Here is a 19,070-nt window from a genome sequence, read left to right as displayed (position 1 = left end):
ATCCTGCATGAAGGAGCGTTTCCAGGCATTGTTTCCAGTTGATACCCAAAGCTTAATTACCCTCTTTTGCTGGGGAAGAGCCTGGATATATAAGCCAGGATGCTCTCGGCAGTTGCCTTTGTCATTACATGCCCAGTAGGGATTGCAGTTTGAACATGTCACTGGGTATTGGTGGAGTCTGGGATTTCGTTAGGGTTTGCCATCATGTGCGCCTGATTGCTCAGTGACTGGTCTGTACTTTATGAACAGAAAATACAAATTTGCATTTTCAGTATTGCCACATGAAAGATAAGAATCTGGGCACGAATGGTGTTACAGATATCATCATTCTTGGCAAAGAAATGCCTGAGAAAAAGGGACTGGAGCCAGGAAGATGCTACCTACAGTAGCCCTGATTCAACTCTGTTCATTTAATGCAAATAGCGCTATATGATATAACACACGCTTTTAATGCCAAATTACGCACTTCTCCAGTGAGGCCTTGTTCTTTCGAGACTCCTGGCCCTGAGCACAGGCACCACCTGAGTTTGAACCCACAGATGGTTTTGTTGTCAGCAGTTGTGGTATTCACCTGGTAACAGCATGATCCCTGTTGGCTTCTAGTGCTTCTTACTTCTACATCTTCCTTTACATCTTTTATCTGGTAGGGGAGAGTACAGAGCGAGCTTGAAGGCTGTGGGGCAGGTATAGGGGTGAGTGATGGTAAAGTGTAGTATTGGGTCCTGCAGGTGTCCAGCCATCCTGCTACCAGTGCCTGTGCAAGGGGGTTGCCCACAGCTGAGTCCTTTGCTGGCATTCAGGAGGAGCTCAGGATCCATCTCAAGGGAGGCTCTGTAGCATGAGCTATTAATCCTGTCACCTGTGAAATAAACTATTGGCATGTAAAATATGGCTCGCTCTCAACAGATAAATCCTCTGGGTAATTTCTGCTGCTAGCCTTCCTCCCAGGTCTTAGCGGATGGACATGGCCACCACTGGGGCCATGTGCTCGTTTGTTCTCTATGCCCAGTGCAGGCTAACTCTGAATTTTGAGCCGTGCTCAGATATTAGCTTTCCAAGTCCTGTGGTAGTTTATTTTGTGGCAACACGTAGGCTGGAGCTGCTGTGCCGATGAATGCTGGATGTTGCTGTTCTCATCTGTCAGTCCAGTGTCTCTGAGGAGTCCTTAAAAGTACAAGTTAAAACAAACAAACAAACAAAAGCCAATAAACAGCAATAAAATACAGCTAAATGGAAACTTGAATATATAAGGTTCCAGCTATTTCTTTGTTATGTGCATCTTTAACAATTTCTTTAACCATTGCAATGCCATAGACTCTTGCTTACCCAACTAAAATGATAATTTATCTTTACATCTGGGGCAACCCATTTTTTTCATTTGTCATCACAAAAGAGTCTTTTGAAATATTAATAATGGGAGATTAAAAAAAAAAACTGCACAAGTAAGAGCAACTGGATAAACTGACCTTAAAAATAACATGCTATGCATGCCCCAGGGAAGCTGCACTGTGATGCATCATGTTGATACTATCTAGCAGTAAGGAGTGATCTTGATAAATTCTGAAGGAAAGAGATGGCCAGGAATGGAGGGAAACAATCCTTGTGGTTAAGAAAGAAGGTTAAAATCCCTAGGGATATTTAATGGAAGCCTTTTTCCTCAAAGGAGCAGTAGAGCTAGTGTCCCAGGTTTTATTGTGCTGGCAGTGGTTGACTTTGGCAGGCAGCGTCTTTCCTCCCATTGTCCTGGAGAAGGCTTTGATTGTTCTGCTTGCACTCGGGGGTGGGAAAGCAGTTTTATTTAAGGTAGAATAAATATTTATTCTCTTAAAGCACTTACCACAACTGCTGCTTTGCAAAAAGATGGTGGTTTCACTTAGAAGCAAGTCGTGCAAGCTTTGTGCTCATATGAATTTGCACTTGCTGAGCTATGGTTTGGCTTTGAATGAAGCTAAAATCTCAGAGCTAAAGCTCACCAAAAGTGGCAAGTTTTGACTATCTAAACCAAGTATATTATTCATTCCATTCTCTCAGTACCATGAATTCTTCACAAATTCAATACCACCTCAAAATTCTGCCTGCACTGAGTAAATTTCTTAGTAAATTGGACTGATGTTTCAGGTGTGTAACAATCAATTTGACTTGTTTTCAGATTTGATTTCAAAAGAATTGCACAGCTCAGTCATGTCATCTGTAATATCCCTGAATTTAGTCACAAATATTTTTGGTGCCTAATTCAAATAATCTGTTGAACTGACAGGCTGATTTCTACCTATTTCTTGTTTACAGCCTGAAGCAATAGTTTTGAAATGCGTGAAATGTCTGTTCACTATAGAGAGCTGTTATCGCTGAAACCTACTGACAGTTATATGGCAAATTAAATGTTTACAGTGCATGGTGTGTTTGCTAAGATGGTGTACATGAGGAAGATGATTGTGCAGGAAGTATTTACAAGTATGCTCTTGGTGGCATCTCGATTTGTCAGTTATTGGATGTTTGTTCTTCTGGTTGTGTTCACTGCCTGTATTTATACAAAAACTGCTGACAGCGTTAAGGATACGGAAGTTCATGGTCCTTTAGGAGCTGTAGAAATAGAGGAACATACTGCAGACAAAACATTAGTACAAAATGCCATGAATGTAGGATTTCTATAGTTGGTTTTTTTGTAGGAAGTGTGGAATTTGTCTGATTTAAGTGATGTTTTTCATAGCTACCTTTTAATCCACTCCAGTTTCCTTTCTGCCTCTCCATCTATGCATACTTCCCTTAGGGATTTTTACTTCTAACATAGGGTGTCCAAATTCAAGTCAAGCTGGTATAATTCTACCCCTTCCAGGTAGTAAAAGTGAATCAGAGAAGAGTAAGATTTTTATTTAAAAAAAAACAAAAAGAAGCCATGTATCATAATAACGTAAGGCTTATTTCCAACTACCACGCAGTTGGCGCATGAGGGAGGAAGAGTGTTATAGAGCAACGATAACTCTTTCAGCGGGATTTGATACTTAGTTCAGAGCCAGGATACAGTAATCTGATTACGGAGAGGCTTAGGATGGGCTGCTGAACAAGGCACCTGCTCGTGAAAGCCTTTTTGGCATGGTGTCCTGGGACCCACGTGCTCTTCCTCTGCCATGAGAGCAGCTTTCTGGGTAGTCTGTGAAGGTGCACACAAGGTAGATGAGTCATGGCTACCTTGCAAAAGGGGAAACCAAAGCAGCTCCACGGTGCCCGGGGGCGATCCCAGCCGGAGCGGGAGGCCAGGCCCAGCGGCTCGGTGCTCCCGGCACGGGTTAGCTGGGCGCGTGGCGAGCAGGCGCCCGTGTCCGAGAGCCCATGGAGACGTGGCAGAGGAGCAGCTCTGCGCCAGCCTCAGCGGAAGCCAGTGCTGATGGTTCTGTCCTGTATTGGAAGTTGGTTTCTTAATGTACGCCAGAGTTTTCTGGAAAAGGTACGGGAATGGTTTTCATCCCAGTATGGGGCATCAAAGTGGAAATCGGCACCCGGCGATGGGAGCACGCACAATCCAAAGGTGTTTTAAAAAACAGGTTTGTTTCCTGGGGTCTTCTCATCTGGAAAAGCAGCACATTACTTTCTTAACATCGCAGTGGAAGGGGATACGTTTCAAGGGATTGATCCGTTAGCTCAGAGTACGTGTTTAGTTGACAAATCAAAGGAAACCCAGCTGCGAGAACTGGCTTGCAATCTCAGCACGGGCCTGAAGTGTGAAGTGAGGTCTGTAAAATGGCTCCTCATGTTAATCCGTCTCATTAGCCAGGTGGAGGGGCCTGCGCGTGATGCAGAGTGTTCGCTTGCCGTTGCCACCCCTTCTTGTTTTTTGAATGTAAGTAAGCAAATACCCTCTGCCTAAACAGTCCCCAGAGGCAGTTGTTGCACTGCCCCGTTCATCTTTGCCCCCTCGCTTCCATGTTTCTGCATGGAAAAGCTACCGCCGGTCTTTTGCTTGTGTAGAAACTACCAGATCGTCAGTCAACACTTCCCTGATCTTTTATCCGGGTTCAGTACAGGGCTCCTCCACGCAGTATTTTTAATGTTCTGTATAATTACTTAAAATCCTAATGCCTATCAGCGCTTGAAAATCGAAGTCGATAGGGCGCTGTAACAGGTCGTGGGATCGGGGCCGTCCCGCAGGCGAGCGCGTTGTGTTACCGTCCTCGGGGGGCGGCGGGGGCGGGCGAGCGGCGCTCTGCTCCGTCCTGGCACCCTTCAGCCTATGTGTTTACTGAGGAGAAACCGTAGGTCAGACTTCACCGTTGCTTCTTCCCTCCTATGTTTTCTTTTCTCTTTCTAGTTTCTGATTAAATAAGGCTTTTCTGATAGGTAGGAAGGAATGGCTCATACTCTTAGTGGGATTTTAGGGGCAGGGGGAAGAGGGGTTACTGAATCTTTTTTTTCTCTTTCATGAGTACTTTTAAAAGGAAAATGAAAACTCACTTGATGGTCTTCGTTATTTTGATCATGCTTCTTTTCAAAGAACTCTCTAGTAAGAGGATGTGACGTGTATATGCAGTTTAATGGTGTTTGGTCATGACAAATAAACTTGAAGAGGAAGCTGAATTTTGCGAATTTCTTCTCTCAGGGAGAATAACTGCTTCTGCTTGTAATAGAGCTTTACGAATAACAGCTTTCCAGCTCCTCCTTGAGATTTGCCACCTCAGTATATGTACACTGGTCTGTAGCAAAACGTGCAGCTCTGTAGATGGAAGGGAGACAAAGGATGGGTTGCTTTTTTTTGACAGTGAGACCAATAAAAGTGAGAGCACCGCGATGTCTCTGATCTTTTTTGGACATTCAGAAAGGATCAGAGCTCCTGCAGGATGCGTTGTAGGTCTCCTGCAAAGCTCCAGTTCCTCTGTTTGCAGACAAACGTTCTGCCTCGGTGCTCCTGACCCTACCTTGCTTGCTCGTGTCCTCCCAGTGCCATTAAGTCCATGAGTAGTTAAGCTCCCAGCTCTGCTCCCCAGGCTTCTCTTTACTCAAGCACACCACACCTCTGAGAGATAGGGCATCTGATGACCGTCAGACTTGGGCGACGGGCCATCAACTAATCTGGACGAAACCCCATAACCCCAGCAAGTATCAGTGGAATAGGAGTCTATGCATGTGTGAGAACACTCTAGATTTGTAATGTGTGTAGGAAGCCTGGTGTTTTGGAGGAATGGTGACTGTTTAACCAAAGGAATCCTGGAAAATACAATGAAGAAAGCAGAAAATACGTTGGGGGAGATTTTTTTTGCCCCCCTCTACCCTTTTCAAGTTGATGTTCTATTTCTCACAGAAATCGGGTAGAGAGTGCCTTGTTCCTTCAAAAAATCTTTGTGGGAAAAGTCAGCACTGAACTTAAGCATGTTTGAGTGTGAAACCAGTTAAGAAACTTATCTCATGTGTGTTTCTAAGTATAAGCTGAGCCACAAAGTCAGCGTCTGTCTGGAATACTGTTCTGTCCATAGATACCTGTATTTCATGAATGTCTCTTCCTTCATGACCTTCTGTAGCAGTAAGGCTTTGTTCGCTATTGAACGTGAAATGCTGGTGAGAACCAGTCCAGCTGGTGATTTGGCCTCCTGCGGGTTGAACTAGTATTTGCAAGTGTTCAAAGACAGGCAGAATTCTGATTAGCAACATGTTGCGCTCGGAGGGTGGAGCTCTCTCCCATGGACCTGTAGCACTTCAGTGGAGTACTAAAGCACCTCTTCAAGGGCAGGATCCTCACTGTCAGGACTACCCTTGGGCAGTTATAACTGGTTGCTTAAACCCTTCTAAAGCTGCTGTTTATTGAACAGAAGCATGGGCTCAAGAAAGCTATTAATAGGCTAGACTAGACTTGTTCTCTCCCTTAATTTTAATGCAAATAACTTTATTTTAAATCAGTGCTAATAAGCATCAGAAGAAGCTTTCCGAGGGAGGTTTTTTCCAGGCTGTTAAAGTAACCTCATTTCAGACTTGGCTCTGAGACTTTATGTGGCAGTTCCTCTTCCCTGGAAGGTGGCCCCAGGTAACTTGCTGTTCATGCGCTCTTGTGCGATTTCGGTGACGAGACGAGCTGCTACCGGGGCTCTGAGTGGTAATGAGGTCAAGCAGTGAAGAGAGGGGAGAGTGCAGGATGTTTCCACTTGACATTTGTACCCAGGTTGTAAGTTTTAGAAAGATCCTGGCACATGAGCACAGATACTGAAAAGCAAAGATATTGAAAAGCAGTCATTTTACAGAGGTGATTTGGAATATTTGCCCAAACCTGAAAGCAAACTTGCTTGTTTATGCTCAGTGTGGTACTGCTGTTGAGCTCACTGCTGTCATGCTGAAATGTAAATTTACTCTTGTTTTGGATGATTTTGTGCTGGATTAGAATAAAGAAACTATTAAAATGCTGATCGTTCTTCTCTGAAGTGTTCTAAAAAATAAATTGCACCAGCAGTAGGATGAAGTAGCATCGTGGAATAACGCTGCTTAGACTGTTTTATAAAGATAAGCCGATTATGAAGCATAGGAGGGCAAAAAAACAAATGGGAAGGAAATATTGCTGTTGTGTATTCAGTCGTTGGGAAACCTCAAATACAACAGTTGGAGTAGTTTGCAAGCAATTGTCTGCTATGTTTGACCCTAACTAGCTCTCTCACTTTTATCTTAGAATAATTTTCACACTATAATTGTATCGCAGAGGTCCCCAATTACACAAGGAATTTTATATCATTTCTGGGATTTGGTATATCCATTACATTCACTCTGAAAGTTTCAAATGCAGTCCTTCAGCATATGTAAGAAGGAAGATAGCTGTGTGTATCTCATGAGAGGCCCTCTTTTTGCATCGTGCTACGGGTGCGTGACCCTACGCTCTTCAGAATTGACAGGAGAGGCATCTTCAGCAGATGTTAAGTCAAACTAAGAGTTGAAGTAAGGAAAGTCCCTCAGTTTGTGGCAGTGCACAAACACTCCTATTGATCGAAGCTTTTTATGTAGTGCCAAGCTCCTGCAGGAGCACTGCACTGTTTGACTTTCAGACGGTAATTTCAGTGGAACTACTGGTAGTATATAAAGTTAAGTGCAAATGTAGGATCAAGATCTACTTTAAATCTGCTCCCTTTTGGTCCAGGCACAGGGTGTGCTGCGAAAGGGGAGTGGCGGTCCTTGCTCTGCTCTGCAGGCAGCTGGTCATTCACAGATGCATCGGAAGTTACGTGAAGGAACTAGGTCTTGTCAGACTCTTGTCTTTATTTCTGCAAGCATGATATGGTTTTTTAACAACTATCTTATTGACCTAAGCAAGTAAGATTTCTGTCCTTTTGTTAAGAGACCAGTGAGAGCAAGCCTCTTCAGTAATATTGCAGATGGCAAGCATTACTCTACTAAGCAAAGTCTCTTGGGCGAAGGTGACCGTGGTTGTAGACATAAGATTTCTGTAATAGCATGCCATGGTTTCAAAATACGCTTTGCGCTCTCTTGGCATTTATTTTTTCACAGTGCATGAGGTTTCATTAACATTGTAGTGAAATCCTAGATTGGGTTTAATTTGTGCACAAATTACTTGCTTAAAAATGGGTATGTGGCTTGAGCCTTCTGTTGCTTTTTGGCTGATGGATCTGTCCTCCTTGGCTGCGCAGTGCACTAGTCTCAGCTGCAGCTCAGTGAAGAGCAAAGAAATGTAGCTTTGCGCTATTGCACTTTCCATTAACATCCTTCAGAGGGAGGAATTTGCACTGTGGCAATCTCTTGTTCTGTAAGCACAAATTACATGTGTAATAAAATAGATAATGTTGTGACTGTGGGTTTTGCCTGACAAATATGCCGGATGATAGTGTGTTAGCGTGGATGGATGATATAGCTTGGCTACAGTTTTACGATTTGCCTCTTAAAACTACTTAAGTTAGCTAAAGGAGCAGAAGACAGCCCAGTATATGCATGTGGCGGTACTGCTTCTCCACCATGGAACAGAAATGTCTTAAAACGCACCAACTCATTTGTAATCATAGTAGTACAGATTATTTTTGGGTGTAACTCTGTCCCTAGCAGAACTTTTTATAACTGTATCGGGAAAAAGTCAACATCTTACTCACACAGTTGCATACTGATAAAACGTTGAGAAGCAGACAGGTCGTAATTTTCTTTGTGCTAGAGCCCCACCTGTGACCTGGCGTTGGTACTTTGCTGTTTTGTAAGACTGCTTGGAAGGCTATTGCATCAATCAGAAAGAACTGCGGGGTGATACCATATTTTACCATATTAAAACCAACACTGGCCTGTATTAATTTGGTCCCTGACAGCTGTGCAAAGAGGCCAGGGAAATGGTTCCTCCACCCTGCAAAGCAGTCATACTATCTGACATAATCTTGCGGCCTGACACTTTGGTATTTTCATGGCTACTTTAAAGTTTGGCAACAAAAGGCTGTAACTGTACTTTGAAGACAAGCTGTCTTAAATACAAGCTTTGATAAAGGAAGAACTTGTCCCTTTAATAAGAGAAAGGGTTTTTTTTGGATAGGGCATTCTTGTTTTTCTATTGTATATGTAAAGTTTGTGTGTGTGTGTGTGTGCGCGTCAGTGAAAGCAGCTTTGCATGTGTAGGCTTGAGTCAGCCGTTAAAATTCACCAGGAAGAAATCTCTTGTTTAAACATTGAATGGAGCCTGCCTGCCTGCCTTTATTAGGTCCCTTTGCTGTTGTCCCTGATTACAGACAAGGATGTAGCTGTGTAAAGCACTTTAGAAACAGAGCAGAGATGTGTCCAGCCCTGGGGAGCTCATAAACTGGCTGTAATGGGAGACTGGAAGCGGGTAGGAGTACGACAGGAAGCGGCACGGCGGCGCTGGGCAGAGGGCTCGCTGCGCCAGCTGCCTGACCTGCTTTTGCCAGGCCCCCAAGAGGAGAGGTGAGTTTTGGAGGAAGATGGCTGTTTTTGTGGGACCTGGGGGGAGGTTTCAGGATGGCAAATCAAAGCAAATGTGAACGTGTATATTTAAAACCTGAACGCGTATGTGCTGGGAGGCAGGGTCGCGGTAGTCGATGAGCCTGCGTATGAGGAGAGATGAGCAGAGTGTAGCGAGGCTGTGGCAGTCTTGGAGGTGAGGAGAAGCTGCTTCGGTTTGGTGCGGTTAAAGCAGGTGGCTTTTGGAGGGCTGGAAGGGAGAGATGCTGCGCTGACCGCGGGGAGCTAGGAGGGAGCTTTGCAGCAGTGCTCAGGAGGCAAGGAGGGTTAAATGGCGTTAATGTGGCTAAGGAGAAGGATGTTGACATAACTACAGCTTGCAGCGCAGTCCTGGGCAGGTGCTTCACCTATGTGGAGAGAGGAGAGAGAGATGTTAAAACTGTGAAGCAGAAAATCTGCTAAAACCCCCTGGGTGTGGAGGCATAACGCAGGTCTCAACTTGAAAACCATTCCCAGCTTGTGGACAGGCTTGCAGTTCATGGTGACGAGGAAGGGTTTAGAGCAAGAAAAGCCACCGTTTTAGCTACGGTGAGCTTGAGACGGTCGCAAAGGACATAGATTGCACATAGGCTAGAGAAACATCTGTGCATGGTCTATGCTGAAGTGCTAGCTGAATATTTGCTTACAGATGATGTTATCCAGGGACTGAAGTGAAGAAGAGTAAAAGAAAGACTAGAAGGTAGATAAGGCTTTGTGATGCAGAGTGCTGTAGGTTGTGTGCAGTGTGTGGTGCCCTGAGCTAGCTTTGGAGCCATCCTTCTGGCTTTTCAGGGCGCGCAGAGCTGCAAAGGCACACTCTGCTCTCTGTTTCTTGCCTGACCAAGGCTCGTGTTTGTCTCTTCCTCCACCAGCGGTGGTTCAGGTGCGTAGCTCAGCTTGGTGAGCAACGCAGCTCCTATACCTACACCAGCTCTGGAAGGAACTAGGAGAGCAGCTAATTGCGTGAACCGGTTATTCCTGTAAGCCCATCCTTGGTCTGGGCAGCTAGCTGGGCATGTGACAAAGTTTGTACTGTTTGGCTGGGAACCTGTATAAAGAGAGTAGGAAATAGTGTTTTAAAAAAAAAAAAAAAGAAATCAGCCGCACTGTGAAACCCTTTATTGTTAGAATTATTTGTAGGTAGCGTAAAACCCTCCAAAAGCCCCGTGAGAGGTGGGAGCTGATTGCACCAAGCGGATAGTAAAATTGCAGCCTATTGGAGATTTTTTTTGTTGTTTACATCGATCTACTAATGCTTAGGAAAAAGAGGAGGAAACCTAGTTATCACCACCTAAAGTTAAAATGCTTGTTCATATCAGTTTTTAGATATTAAAGCATCTGTCACCAAAGTAAAAATGCGGAAACCTTATTCCGTTTGCCTCGTTTGCTGACTTGCCCCGTGTTAGTCACAGGTTACTACAGTAGTAAACTCAGGAAACGTTTCCTTCTCTCTGAAAGTTAAAAACTTTCTACAGCCTTCATAAGTTTTAATTAAAAAGACCATGTACTAATTTTAGGATTGAATCCAATTTCATATGCAGTTTAAATTGAGAAATAAAATTATTTCCATCAGGCTTTTGGTTCAAGGTTTGTAACTGCTGGATCATTTCCTTTTTCATCAATTTCTGAGCTTTAGAATGGTTTATGAACTTTAGTGAAATCATTTAGAAATGGATTTCATGCAGAATAGTTAATAAATGAATAGCACAGCCGTGTAGTGAAATCAGTCTTGTTTGCATCTCAAGCAGCACAAATTTAAATGAAATGCAGGGCTTTACATAACAGCATTTGTCTTTAATGTCAGCACTGTTTTCAAGCCACCTCCACTATCCTTCATTTTTCACAGCGATATCTTTGGCAGCAAGGTGGATTTTCAGGGACTGATTTGAGGTACATAATTGGAGCACTAAGACTACACACACAAAGTGTCACTTAATGGATGAGGTTCATTTAATTGTAGGCTGCTCAGAAATAACCCAAGAAACACTTCACTGGTAGCTAATGCAGAGGTGTAATTAGACTTCTACATAAGTGTAATTAGGCTGATTGCATAGAAAAAAGAGAGTGCATAAGGTTTTTTTAATGTGTACAGAGTCATTTTGTCTCAACTGTCTTGTCCCTAAGCTTTTGCCATGCCAGTGTCGGGTTTAAAAATAAATACGTTGCTCTTCAGCTCTCAGTAACTGGTAATCTTGTGTCCTTTCGTGGGCTGGTGGCTTGTTTTGAGCTTGATCTCAGCCACGCTGAAGCCGACTGTGGCGGTGCGCTGCACTGAACTCTGCTTGGGGGCCCTTACAGACGGGGGGGTTCAGAGAGTCCTAGCAAAAAAGCTGTTTGTCTTTTGAGCAACGTCATAATGAGGCAGTGTCAAAGAGGGTCTTTTTGAGAGTAGATGGCACCCTACTTACTTCTAACTTGGTTTTTCTGTGGGAATGAGCCTGGATGTGTATGTGATCTTCCTTCTGCTGTTCAGTATCTGAGTGAAGGAGGGAAATTCTCTATTTGCTCCCTGTAAGAGACCTGGGAGCAGGAAAGAGTCTGCTGCAAAACTTCAAATCCTTTAAACCCCAGGGCATTCGTGGGGAGGGACAGAGAGCTCTTGCGATGTCCGGCTTTCACAGCAAAGAGCAGCTTCAGCCAGAGTTCGTGCCACCTGCCAAAGTCCTTCTGCCGCAAATGCAGTGCAGTTGGCATTAAGCCTACGGGCAAAATGGGGCGATGTAGCGTCAGTCCGGGCGAGGGTACGTGTGATGCTGCCGAGCTCCTGGGCGCTTTCACCTTGCGGAGGAGTCAGCACGGAGGAGATAGTTTTGCTTTTCTAGTGGGACGTTTATTTGTGAATAAATTGAAAAATCAGTACTCCCAGATCTTTTTCTGAAACTTTTTTGTAGTGATATTTAGCCTCGCTTTTGCGTTTAGTGAGGAGTATGCACTCCAGCTAAACTGGTGTCAAGCGTGTTTCTTTACTAGTTGTTTATCCAGTATACGTTATTGAAGTCTAAACTAATGCGTTTCCTAGCTGGCTCATAGTAAGGATTCAGAGACTGCAAAATTAGTTCCTTGTTTTCTCCTAGTAACGTTAACAACAGATGTATTTTTTAAATAATATTTTATGCTAAGATCTTGCAAATGGCAAACATGGGATGTAGAAAAAAAAACCAGCCCCTTCCTTACCTTGTTTTTCTTTTCAAATTGTTAAAATAACCATAAGGATTGCTGCCTAATATATGTGAGAGTTTTTTAAATCTTTATTGAAAAGTTCTTAGAACTTTCTGTGTATTTTTTATCTTGCATGGTACTGATATAAAAATGCATCAAAACAGGGCCAGAAATGTAAAATACCAGCTTGTTACCCCTGAAATGCTGACAGTTCGTTCTTTGCTGTCAGAAAATCACCTTTTAGCAAGTTGTACGATGGAAGGGAAGTTATATTTAAAAGATTAGCACTTGGATGAAAGCATCCTTGGATGAAAAATCTCTGAATTTGCTTTGAAGACAGTTTAGCCTCTTGCATTAATAATTTTCTGGCAGGTATCCGTCTTTTTCAGGTGGTGGTGCTCACCAGGAAGTGCACATATTCCATGCACCACTGAGATAAGACAGTTTCTGGTTTTACCCATTACCTGTGTAGTATTTTGAGGATTTGGAGTTTGATTGTTTGCTTGTTTTTGAGAAATGCTGTCTGGTGTTTTTCTACATTTGTTTAAGCAGTGGCAAAGAAAAGGAATATAATCCACAATAATCCACAGCTGCTGCCAGTTATGAGCATATAGCAACCCAGAGGAAACGTAGCTGTGAATTAGGAGCATAACCTACAGCATTAGGACTATTTCAAGCAGCATCTAACAAGGGAACAATTTCTACTATAGCAAGAAAACGCGCTGCACAAGCGAAACACTCAGGGTCTGCTATGGATTTCTTTACATCAGTGTGAATCCAGAGGTGAAGAGCCTTCCTAGCTCTGGCATGTCCTCTGGCTTCAGCACAAACTGGTGAATGGAGATAACTGGGAAAGTAGAGTGCTTATGAACCTGTTGTTTTGATGCAAGAAATCCCGATTTCAATCAAACTTGTAGGCTTCCGCTCCCCCCCCCGCATGGCTGGTCAATGCCAGCTCTTTGGACTAAGTGGCAGAACCCTTCTTATTCCTGCCTTTAGAGAGGAGGGATTGGAGAGAGATGAATTAATAGCTTTCTAAGTAAATTGTAGATAAACGATTGTTCATGCATCCATTCAAGTTATTTACTTTCCCATTGTGAACAAAGCTGGGGGAAGTTCCAGCATCATTTTGCTGGGTACATTCTTATGTAGGTGAATAATGTGTGGATAAAACTAGTCTTGCAAAGAAATACCCTAAGTCTGTGAATTTATTTTTCCACACCAGAACATCCCTGAACGTCTTTGTGGAGAAAAGCCCAAGGAATGCCCCTGCAGGTTGACTGTAAAACACAGACACGTTTGTGTAGGTATCTGGCTCCGTTCCTCTCCTGGCTCGGTGATGGCTGTGGCTGACAGCTGTGCAGGGGCTGTGCAGAGCGAGCCGGGGAGCCCAGCCAGCTCCCAGAGTGCCAGCATCTGCGCTTGCTGGCTCCCTTCTCTTTTGGCAGCGCTAACTGAGAAATGAGTGATTAATTCAGTGGAGAGAAGGCAGCTGAAGTCTGACCCTTAAGAGAGCTGCTGCTGGGTCAGCAGTGAGGCCCACTGGTGTATTAGGGCAGTTCAATGCCTTCAGGTCTTATGCTGGGTTTTCTGAGTGTACGGGTGCCTCCTAGAACGGCTATGCAGCAGCAGTGTCCGTTCCTCCGGTTCCTCTGGGTACCGTGGTGCCCTGTGCGGCTTCGTTTTGCTCTGCCACCTCTTAACAGATGTTTCATCTTGGCTGCAAAAATGGAGAAAGACAGAAGGGTCCTCGAAAGTCATGTGAGAGCACCAGAGAAACCAGACTGGAGGACAACCGGGCAGCTGTGGGATGGATCTGAAGAAGCTGCTGGGGAGGTGGTAATGGAGGGCAAATGGTGTGGAAAGGCGGGATTAGGAGAAGGGAAGCCGTGCCGGGTTCTTGTGTTCTGCTCCTCGCCGGTTGCTGTCTCCTGCCAATCCTGCGTGCTCCTACACAACTCTTAATTCTCAGCTTTTCCTTTCTTCACTTCCATTTTTATTTCTCCTCTTGGTTCAACCATGGGTTGAGCTAGCCAGGGGATGAAAAAGCAGGACATCATAACATGCTTCGATACTGGTTAATGTTTAAACTATGTAGATAAAAAATAAAAAATCAGGTCCCTCTGCGCTAGGGATTTTACAGGTATTTGATAAATATTTATGCCCTCTCCTGAACTGGTTACATTTCTCGAGCAGAAGAGTCTTGACCAAATCCTTACCTGTGGTGTGTTTTAGAGGACTGTTGGCCCCAGATTGTTTCCTCATGAAAGATAATGGGAAAGAGAATATGAAAAGGCCTTGTCCTGCCCTGCTGGTGTAGACTGGTACTTGTAACTGTTCTCTTTAGCTGGGGTTCTGCAGCCAAATGGAGCTTATGCTATATGTTTATTAAGCAGTAGCATTTATTATCTGCCAGGTGCTAGTAAGTTGTGTGATTACAACTGCTTGTTTGGCTTCACCCTCTAGCTCAGATGGCTCTTCTAGGCCTTCATAAGTGCAGAAACACCATCTGGCTGCTTCTGCTGAACGCTGGGAGATTTCCATCCTTCAGATCTTTAAAGCTGGAGTCTTTTTACGTTTGAGAAAAGCCTAGGGACTCTTCCAGCTCTTTTTTCCCCTCGTTTCTTTCCAAGCAGGAGAAGGTCCCTCACTCTGCTGGAGCGCGTTGGGTGCTCAGAGGGGATGGCGCTTCGCAGGGCAGCGTCCTCCCCAGGCTCCTGGTGACTCAGAGGAGAGGGTTGTGGCGATAGCTCGTTGAAACCTATTACAGAGAATTGTTTTTTCTGAAACAGATGTAAATGTTACGTGGCCGGTGGAAGGTGTGGGCGTTCTGTATTTCCCCCTACTCGCAGCACATGTCTGCCTGTTTTGAGGAGCAGAAAATGCTCTTCGGGGTGGTGTGTGCATCAAATGAAACATTTACATCGTGACTCAAATCTGACTGGGTTTTGGGATTCAAGTTAATATCTATACAGACAAGGAGAGAGAGGAATAGCTATCACTGCTGTTACTGTGCAGAGTTAGAAGTCGCAGTGAGTCAGCTGGGGGGCGAGGAGCAACGTTTGAGGAGGTCAAAATTTCATCTCTTCGCATGCTCTGCAGCAGTGTTAAAAATGTAAGTTGTTTTTACCGTATTTGTTCTCAATCTAACAGGGTAATGCATCCACCCCGCCATGTAGATGCAGCTGCATTAACGAGAAGCAGTGTGATTTCACCAAGCAGAATGCGCTAAGATAAATTGGGGAATTGCTCAGGACGGGGGGGGGGGGGGGTTTAAGAGTGAACTGAATGCTGGGGGTGGAAAATGTTTGTGCTCTTCCCTGTTCCTTTGTGTCATATAAAGGTGGCTTCAAAGGCTTTCACAGGTTGTTTTTCCTCATCCACCCTCCGGTGGGGAAAACAGCGTTATTCTCCTTTGAGAAATACGGAGCGTTTGAAGCCTCACCCCTCTCTATACCGAGTAGAGGCTGCTGGTGGCACGGGCTGGGGTGGAACTGGCCCAGGAGCTTCCAAGATGCCTGAAATACAGTTCATGCAGTCCCAAGCGGAAAATATCTCTGGCTCTGCTTGCAGACTCCTGTGGTGCAAGGATTAAAGCTGGCTTGGAGAATGACAAATCTGTTTTGTTGCAGCTTCTGAGATTTCAAAGTTTGTTTTCATTCAATGTTGCAACAAGAGGAAAAGCTTTTGAATGTTGTTTGCAACATAAGCATGTGTTGAAACACCTCCTTTTGGACTGTACCGGTGAGGATCAGCCAAATAGTTGTCAGTACTTAAAATGGCTGAAAACCGCTTTGTGTTAGAGAGGAAGCAGAGAATGTGCAAGTTGGACTTTATTTACTTTGCAATTTCCTTGAACATAACTCTTTTTTTTTTTTCTTAAACCATCACAGAAAATGACATTTGCACCTTGATGGCCAAAAGTAGCCATCTAATAGCCACCTCCAGAAAGAGTTTGCTCCTTAATGCTATACGGGAGTATTTATTGCGTAAACTCTTTGAGCACGGTTTTATAAAAGCGGTTTTATAAGAGCTGGTACTGCTGTAGAGAAGGCCTCTTGCCTGTTTCCATCTGGCTTTCTTCCTAATCCCTGCTGCTCTCTTGTGGCAGGACAAGTGTTTGTTAGGGTCATAGTGAATGGGTGTTTAAGTTGGTGTTTGGTTTTTTTTGGTTGGGTTTTTTTTTTTTTGGCCAGATTACTTTTTAGCCACATCAGTTTCCTGATGCGCACAATCCCTTTTGCTCAGGCGCAAAAATAACAGTGACCTGAGGGAAGAAGGGTGCCCACTTGCAGCAGTTGTGTTGGCTTATGTTTGTTTAAAGAATATATGAAATTAGGTCCCGAAGGTTATAGCACAAACCTGCACTTTATACTCAGAAATAGCTTGTTAAGGTTGGTGGGATTATTGATATGAATGAAACTCTGTAGGATAGAGGATTTAGAGGAGAAGAGGGTAAGTTATGTAAAAACAATCAAGAAATCCAACCAAAAAGCCCATGTGTCCTACTTGGAGCCTTCTTATCCAAGGACAACAGTTTACAAGAGCTAAAGCAGTCATAGGCTGAGGTGTGTGATTGCAGGTTTATGGCATGAGGATTTAGTTAAGCAATAGTCTTCCACTGTTTGTGGACAAAACTGCCTGCAATTTTAAAAGCATGAGTGGTTACAAATTTTTAGCTTTCAGATAAACTATGAAAATAAACTCATAAACATGAATTTTCATAAACTATGAAAATTCATGACTTTTCAATTAGAATCAGTAATGATACAAGCTAAAGAAATAAGAAAAAGTTATAACCATGGGTGGGTAGTCCAGCTAGTAAATTGATTTTCTTCTGGGTACAGTGAATGTGCATGCCAGTAGCTCCATCATGGAATAATCCATGTGACGAGAGAGATGCAGTCAGCATCACGTATTAACGTGACTCTTCTTCTAGACTTATAACATAAATCAATGATTGCTGGAAACCGACCGATAATTGGTTGGAGAGATGTCAAAGCAATATATTAAAAGCAGTTTACTAATCTATGCCAACTAGACCAAGTAGTGTGTTGACTGTAGTGGAGTAGTAAGAGTTCAGTCTCCACTCCAAAACAAAATCAACCTAAAACCTAACAAGTTTAACAAGAACAACAGAACCAAAAGTACTGGATTGGCATCTTCCGTATATTAGTGCTACTGGAGCTGAATGCATGATCAAAAACAAGATTGTATTGTTTTAGTGGCACAACTGAACAAAGTTCTGGATACTTCACGTTTGCTAATCGTTTTCAACTGTGGAAAGATCACAAAGTGACTGGGATATTGTGAATCAAGCTTGTTAATATTCTACCAGAGGCGATAAGATAGGAGTCTGAAAAGTCCCTGAGTCTTTACCTTCCTTATCTCTTATCACTCTTCTTAATAGTTATAGTTTGAAATTAAATAACTTCCCGTATCATAAAATAATTTACAGTTTATTGGGGCATGATACAGTTTTGCTTCTTATTTGTTATCATTTGTTAAGTTTTCAAAAAAGTCAAAGGTCAGCTCCCCCCCCATAATGGCTATCGTGTCGTTCAGTTCACTAGTAAGAATTAAAAGATACTACTGGTTTCCACTTTCCTGATCAAGATTTGTAAGAGAAGCTAGAAGGGAGGACTTCAAAACTAACAGGTGGGATTAGAAATGAGTACTAATTTATTCCTGTTATGCTGCCTTCCTCTCTGCTGCTGTGGGGTCATTCCTTACTGCGGTTTCTTCCTCTGTCCAGTGGAAAGACGACTCAACCTTTCCTTGCAGCGGTTTGAACTGCTAGTTAAACATTTTTAAAGATTTAGGGGATGGTAAGCTCTAAGTGTTAATAATTAACCTCTCTCAGCAGCTGTCCTGCACTGTAGCTTTCACTTCTCTGATTCCTACTTTTTTGTTTTTTGGTTAATCTTTGTAACTTTGATATGTTTCTTCTTCTTGTTATACCAAAGACATGAAATTCTTTGGCTGTCTATTAGAAAATACAGGGGTGCTGCTGGGCTACCTGCATGAAGCCAAATAAATCACGGAATCTGCTCTTGTGGGAACTTCACCCAGGGTATGCTCAGGAAAGATGGGCCTTCCGTGGAAGTCAATTTAAAAAAAAAAAAAGAAACCTTAGTAAAATGTATTTGCACGTAGCTCAGGATGGAGATGTCATGCAAATGCTTCTGGTCCTGGTTTCCTCTCAAGTTTTTTTATTGTGTGCCTGCAGCCATCATGTTTTGACTGCTTGATTTTGGCTTGGTGGAAGATGGAAAGGTGGAAGAGCTTTGGTTCTTTTTTTGTTTTGATTTGTTTTTTCCCTTCATGAATCTAGTTTTTACTTTCTTTTTTCCCCCCCTTGTTTTCCAACTAACTTTGTATTTTAGTGAATTTTTTTTTGGTTTTTTAGTTTTTTTTTTTTTTTTTTTTTTAAAAACATCTCTGTGCTGTACTGGAAAGGGATCCTAGTTCTTTTTACTCTGTTTTAAATCCTTGTGTTCCTGAGAAGCCACCCTCTAGGCATCGTACTGGAAAATGAAAATACTCTGTACAGTCCTGTTTTTGCTAAGACCCCAAATCTTGCTTATTGCCATTCTCCATCTGAAGGAGAGAAGCATGTGGGTCTCCATCACAGGAGACTCGTCCACCAACTGGGGGAGTAGTTTGGGTCTGATCGAACTCTGGACTGTAATGCTACCTGGTAAAGGCTACTTCATTTGTAATGACATTAATTATGTCCATCTTTCTCATATGGCCACGTTGCTGACTGCAACTAAGTCCTGCTTTTGCTTTGCAAGCATCCTGGCTGAAGCAAAACATCAGCAAGCATAGCATCTCGTGTTTTCTCTGACATCTTTTGAATGCACAGAGAAGTTTTGCTGCTAAAAACTAACTAGATGTCACTTTATGTTCTTTTGTAGTCTTTCCTAATTTTTTCTCTGCCTCTGAAAGCCATGCCACTAGCTAAGCCGTGATTACTCTGCCTTCCCTTTTCCCCTTTC

General features: G+C 43.3%; 1 protein-coding gene across 33 annotated transcripts in view; it reads left to right on the top strand.

Annotated features, from left to right (window-relative positions):
- The window catches only part of FBRSL1 (fibrosin like 1), a 560,551-nt gene that overhangs the window by 183,622 nt on the left and 357,859 nt on the right, over positions 1 to 19,070 (top strand). The window contains exon 1 of one of the 33 annotated variants that reach the window (XM_068910799.1): positions 8,679 to 8,874. The exons of 31 other annotated variants lie outside the window; for them this stretch is intronic. The gene's annotated coding sequence lies outside the window, so the exon portion shown is untranslated. Of the gene's footprint in view, positions 1 to 8,678; positions 8,875 to 19,070 lie in introns of those variants that run through there. One more of the 33 variants, XM_068910801.1, reaches the window with a different exon arrangement.

Source organism: Struthio camelus, chromosome 17 (genome assembly GCF_040807025.1).
Source record: "Struthio camelus isolate bStrCam1 chromosome 17, bStrCam1.hap1, whole genome shotgun sequence".
Classification (NCBI taxonomy): domain Eukaryota; kingdom Metazoa; phylum Chordata; class Aves; order Struthioniformes; family Struthionidae; genus Struthio; species Struthio camelus.
This window is presented reverse-complemented; position numbering and strand designations above follow the sequence as displayed.